We start from the raw sequence: 6,335 nt of genomic DNA, 5'->3' as shown, positions 1-6,335 counted from the left end.
CTAGTTATTACGTATTGCTGGTCAAGTTACAAAAAATGTGGTGATGAAAGTGGTGGAGGCATGCTGCTCATTGATATGTAACTTGAATATGCTGCGGTAAAATGAAACCGGCACAAAGGTTGACCTGCAGACTTGGCTTTATGACCCGTGAGACCTGATTTGCTACAAGCAACCTCAGACCTGGTTCCTTGTTTTAGAATTCTGCAAAACCTGGCATTATATTCATGACCTTTCTTGTAGTGACCTGTGGCGATGAAGGAGCAGCAGCACCAGGAGGATATGACCCGCAGAAGGTAGAGCGTCGTACCGTGATCCTCGCCATCTGTTGAGACACAAGAACACACACCTTATATTTACATAAGGTGATTCACATAGTTATGCACAGAAAACAAACAAAGACTTTTGCAATACTCTTAGCCGCAATTTTTGGGAGTTATTGTGCCAGTCAGGGCCAGTTTGAGAGAAAGTGAAATGTGCTTGAATGAGTCTCTGAACTTACTTACCCTGACTAATGTCCGGTGTGGGTGTACTGTTTTGTCTCATTTAGGGTCGCAAGGTTTCATGCCAAACTTTTAGATCCCGGAATATACAGCCACGGGAAAAGTCAAGTTGCCCTCCAACCTTGTGAATCTGGACACAACACATTGTTAGCCCATGGATGGTGCAGTGTGTCGTGATGTCTGGATTCACAGGTTCATGAGTTCAGGGTTTATGGATGGGATAGAGCAGCAGGACTTTTTTTCTTGACTGGTGTTGACCCTTTATATATTATCATCTGCTGCCGCCAGCCTGCGCTAGAAGCTGTCATCAACTTTGTCATAAATTCTATCTTTCTTATTTAAGCTGTGATTTTTATAAGAACACATACGTATGTCAGGCAAATTCCAGGAGGATAAGACTTATTATATGGAGTAATTATACCGAGAGTAAACACCTCATACCACTTAACCCTGTAAATAATCCCAAAATTGGAAGGAAGGTAACAACAGTGCAGGACGAATCAAGTAGGATTAAGAACATAAGAACATAAGAATGGAGGAAACCGCAGTGGCCTATTGGCCCATACCAAGGCAGTCCTGCTTTACACCCAACCCCTATTGCTCATATGCTATCCAACCTAGATGCTCAAAGCCGGTTCAGCATATTTGTTAAATGATGATATTTAATGTGGAAATCGTATTCATTCACTACTGTTTCCAAACCAAAAGCTACTCTATTTCACGCCTAAATTCAAATGTTCAATTTGAAACCATTGTTACGAGTTCGCCTCCCTGGTTGGATAGCTTGAGTACCTTTTGTAATGTCTCTTTGTTTAGCTCTGACTTTTTTTATCATTATGGGTCGTTTCGTTTCATGCTCGGTGTAGTGAAATTGAGATGCTTTAACCTTTCTTTGCTCAAGGTTCCTAATGCCTGGATTGTCTTGTCATTCTCCTATCTGCGAATTTTGTTGGGTGAGGATAAGTTTTATGATGCTCGCTGGTCTTTGTAACTACATTTTTTGTATAATTATTTTATTAGTCTTGTTATGATAAAAAGCAATATTGTTTATTTGGTTAAGGTTTTATTTTGATTACTCCTAATTTTGGTCGGGTTATGTCTTGGGGATGGTTGTTATTTGGTATCTGGTTTCCTGTTTACATCTCCCATACCGGTACTTTTACATTTGTCCACGTTGAATTTCATCCGCTATTTTTCGCAATATTCGAAAATTTGTTTAGATCTTCCTGAGTTTTGCGGAGTCCCCAGATCAATAACACGTCCTATTTTAGTGTCAACCAGCAATTCACTTATGTTGCTGTTCATGATATCTATGTCGTTTATGTATATAATAAATATAATGGTCCGGGTACGAGCCTTGAACTCAATGCGTTGTATTTAGTGTTGCCAGTTTCACCGCTGTTTCCGTTGTAAACATGCCCTAATCCATTTAAGGATGTTACCTTTGGATGCCATGTGCTTTACCTTTTCTATTAGGTCAATTAGTGGGCGTTGGGTTGTAATGGTTGCGAGAGGTGTGTGGGAAGGGAGCTGTCATGGAGTGTGTTGTAAAGTATACTGGGTGTTGGTACTGTGTAGGGAGGTGAGGGGGTAATGTGTAGGGGAGGGGTGAGTGTGTAATGTGTAGGGGAGGGGGTGAGTGTGGTGAGTGTGTAGGGGAGGGTTGAGTGTGGGGTACTGTAGGAGGGCGTGTGTGGGTGAACTGTGTGTAGGGAGAAGTTTTGAGGTAGCACTTTCTCCTAGTAGTGAGGTGTGTAAGAAGCACTATCTAGAAGTGGTCAAGATGTGTGTCTAGGGATGTGGGTCAGGTGTGGTGTCTATGGGGTGTGGGCCAGAGTATCAGCGTTTACTGCGAGATTAACACAATACGAGTGGAAGAAGACTTAGCCTTCATCCAGTACTTACTTAGTTTCTGTAAATCTGACTCTGTTCTGGAAAATCCTACCCCCACTGACAACAGCGCTGTTTTCCGAAACACTACACGGATATGTTTACTTGGATAATATGTCACACACCTGGAACGAGTGACAGGTATAGGTGCAACTCAATCCACAAGACTAAGTAACAATGAGGAGAAGAGCGGAGGCAGGGGGTTTAGTACTGTCTATTCACAGCATGATCATCGCCCTCCACGCCCCCGACATTTTCCATGCCCACCAGTGTGTGACCAGCACTACCTGAATTAATATAAGAAATATATATATGTTTATATATAGATTTATTCATTTATTTGCATATTGTATAAGCCGACAAGGTAGGTGATCGAAAACTGTGCAGCTGCAGGAACATGATAGTTGTTCATTGTTATACTTGGAAATATTTGAAAAATGGTATCCACTACCAGCATTAAATAACCACTTACAATATTTAATGTCAGTAAACAAGGTCAACAAATATATATTTAACTATACACTACGATTATGTCTTGTTAATTACTGTGATGTAGAGGACTGTCAATCACTTCATGTATATATATATATATATATATATATATATATATATATATAGTATGGCACACTTTTTTTAGTCCATATAACACGTGACTTTGAATATATATATATATATATATATATATATATATATATATATATATATATATATATATCAAGTAAATCACTATAGGCAAGTGTGATATAAGAATCAGGCTGTACTACCCTGAAGATGTGAATTACACGAAAGCGTTTAAACCTCAGTTTTCTTTCTGTGTGGTTATCAGCATGTATATATATATATATATATATATATATATATATATATATATATATATATATATATATATATATATAATATATATATATATCAGCAAGGTGTTAAGAAAATTTCATCATCACACTTCATTTCGAGTCTTATTCAGATCAGGAGTCAAAGATCGAAACCCTCAAGAGTTGATTCAGTTGTTTACTTAGTCTCAAGTGTAGTCGTTGTAATGTGACATATGCTGATAAAACCAAACGACACTGCGGGGTCTCTCTCTACCTTCTTATTCAGATATCAGAGATTATAGTGAAGAATCAGCCTACTCACACGTTAGTCAGACTTCACAAACCTTTACCAGGTGAAACACCGACGACAAGACACGAGTCACAGTGGATCTGCCTCACAAATTGATTGATACGTTTATCGAGATAAGAAATACATCTCAAAGTAATGATACATAAAGTTATTCTGACCCCAGCCCAAGAATGTTCCTTAGGGCTCACATATAATCCATTACAAAACATATACTCATGGTATTATTATATATAGTCCCCACCTTCACAAAGTCCAGCCAATCCTGGGCACCTGTCATTCTCTACCGTTGCACTGTACTCTTGCTTTAAATCTGTTATATAAAATACCATTACATAACGCCATAGTCTTGAACAGCAAGAGATCAAAGACCGTTCACTATATTCCACCACCAAACACCACTAAAGTAAAATGCCCACATTACAATAAAACTACAACAAAATTAATAGTACAAAATAATAAGATAAATTAAAGAATAGGTTTCCATTATCATCGTGTAACAGATGAGGTGAGTTACAAGCTCCCCGCTGTGGGTGTTGGTAACTGACGCGGCACTACCAGGCGAAACATTCATCAAGTTCCAGTGAGAGAGTTGTGCAAGATAATGATTATCTGTGTAAGAGACCAGAACGCTGTCCAACCTGTGGTGACAGCGGTCCTCCTACCACCGTCACGGGCCACACTGGTGTGGGAAGAGTGGACCAGCTATGTCACGGGAAGGAATACACCCCACTAAGAATCTAAAATCCTTACTGAGCCATATGGAAATAATTAAACCATTTTTTATTTATTTTAACATACAACAATTATTGCTTCTGACCCATATGCTGTATACAAATTTCACAAAAAATCAGATGTGTGTGTTGAGATTCTGTAGCTATGGCAGGTATTGCACAGACATGTGTGGTAGTATGTGGTAATGCTAGGCAGTGCTAGGTAAGTGTGTGGTAGTACTAGGGTGTGTGTAGGCAGGGAGAGTGTGTGTGTGTTAAAGTAAGTGTGTGGTTGTGCTAGGTGTGGTTGTGCTGTAGGTGTGTGGTAGTGCTGGGTAGGTGTGGTGGTGCTGGGTGGGTGTGGTGGTGCTGGGTGGTGTGTGGTGTGCTGGATGGGTGTGTGGTGCTGGGTGGGTGTGTGTGGTGCTGGGTGTGGGTGTGTGTGGGTGCTGTGGGTGGGTGTGTGGTGGTACTGGGTGAGGTTGTGTGGTGGTGTGGTGGGTGTGTGGTGGTGCTGGGTGTGTGTGTTGGTGGTGGAGTGGGTGTGTGGTGTGTGTGCTGGTGGGTGTGTGTGGTGCTGGGTGGGTGTGTGTGGTAGTGCTGGGTGGGTGTGTGGTGGTGCTGGTGGGTGTGTGGTGGTGCTGTGGGTGTGTGGTGGTGCTGGTTGGGTGTTAGTGGTGGTGCTGGGTGGGTTGTTGGTGGTGCTGGGTGGGTGTGTGGTAGTGCTAGGTAGGTGTTGTGGGTGGGTTGCTGGGTGTGTGGTGGTGCTGGGTGGGTGTGTGTGGTGGTACTGGGTGGGTGTGTGGTGTGGTGCTGGGTGGGTGTGGTGGTACTAGGTGGGTGTGTGTGGTGGTGTGGGTGTGTGTGGTGGTGGGTGGGTGTGTGTGTGGTTGTGCTGGGTAGGTGTGTGGTTTGTGCTGGGTGGGTGTGTGGGTGCTGGGTGGGTGTGTGGTGGTGCTGGGTGGGTGTGTGGTGCTGGGTGGGTGTGTGGTGCTGGTGGGTGTGTGGTGTGCTAGGTGGGTGTGTGGTGGTGCTTGGGATGTGTGGTGGTGCTGGGTGGGTGTGTGGTGGTGCTGGGTAGATGTGTGGTAGTGCTGGGGTGGGTGTGTGGGCTGGTTGTGTTGGGTGGGTGTGTGTGGTGTGCTGGGTGGAGGTGTGTGGGAGTGCTGTGGTGGGGTGTGTGGGGGTGCTGGGTGGGTGTGTGTGTGCTGGGTAGGTGTGTGTGGTGGTGCTGGGTGGGTGTGTGTGTGGGGTGTGGTGCTGGGTGGGTGTGTGGTGTGCTGGGTGGGTGTGTGGTGGTGCTGGGTGGGTGTGTGGTGGTGCTGGGTGGTGGGTGTGTGGTGGTGCTAGATGGGTGTGTGCTGGATGGGTGTGTGGTGGTGCTGGGTGAGGTGTGGTGGTGCTGGTGGGTGTGTGGTGGTGCTGGGTGGGTGTGTGGTGTTGCTAAGTGGGTGTGTGGGTATTGCTAAGTGGGTGTGTGGTGGTGCTGGATGGTGTGTGGTAGTGCTGGGTGGGTGTGGTGTGCTAGGTGGTGGTGCTAGGTGGGTGTGTGTGGTGTTGCTAGTGGGTGTGTGGTGTGCTAAGTGGGTGTGTGGTAGTGCTGGATAGGTGTGTGGGGGTGCTGGGGAGGTGTGTGTGTGCTAGGTGGGTGTGTGGTGCTGAATGGGTGTGTGGTGGTGCTGGGTAGGTGTGTGGGTGGTGCTAGATGGGTTGTGTGGTGGTGCTGGATGGGTGTGTGTGTGGTGCTGGGTGGGTGTGTGTGCTGGGTGGGTGTGTGGTGCTGGGTGGGTGTGTGGTGTTGCTGGGTGGGTGTGTGGTGGTGCTAGTGGGTGTGTGGTGCTGGATGGGTGTGTTGTGTTGCTGGGTAGGTGTTTGGTGGTGCTGGGTTGTGTGGTGGTGGGGTGGGTGTGTGTGGTGCTGGTGGGTGTGTGGTGCTGGGTGGGTGTGTGTGTGCTAAGTGGGTGTGTGTGGTGCTGGATGGGTGTGTGTGTGGTGCTGGGTGGTGTGTGGTGCTGGGTGGTGTGTGGTGGTGCTAGATGGGTGTGTGTGTGGTGCTGGGTATTGGGTGTGTGTTTGGTGTGCTAGGTGGGTGTGTGTGTGGTGCTATGTGGTT

The sequence above is a fragment of the Homarus americanus genome, unplaced genomic scaffold, assembly GCF_018991925.1.
Source record: "Homarus americanus isolate GMGI-L3 unplaced genomic scaffold, GMGI_Hamer_2.0 scaffold52806, whole genome shotgun sequence".
NCBI lineage: Eukaryota > Metazoa > Arthropoda > Malacostraca > Decapoda > Nephropidae > Homarus > Homarus americanus.
The sequence above is the reverse complement of the archived record's forward strand: the minus strand, read 5'-3'. Positions refer to the sequence as shown.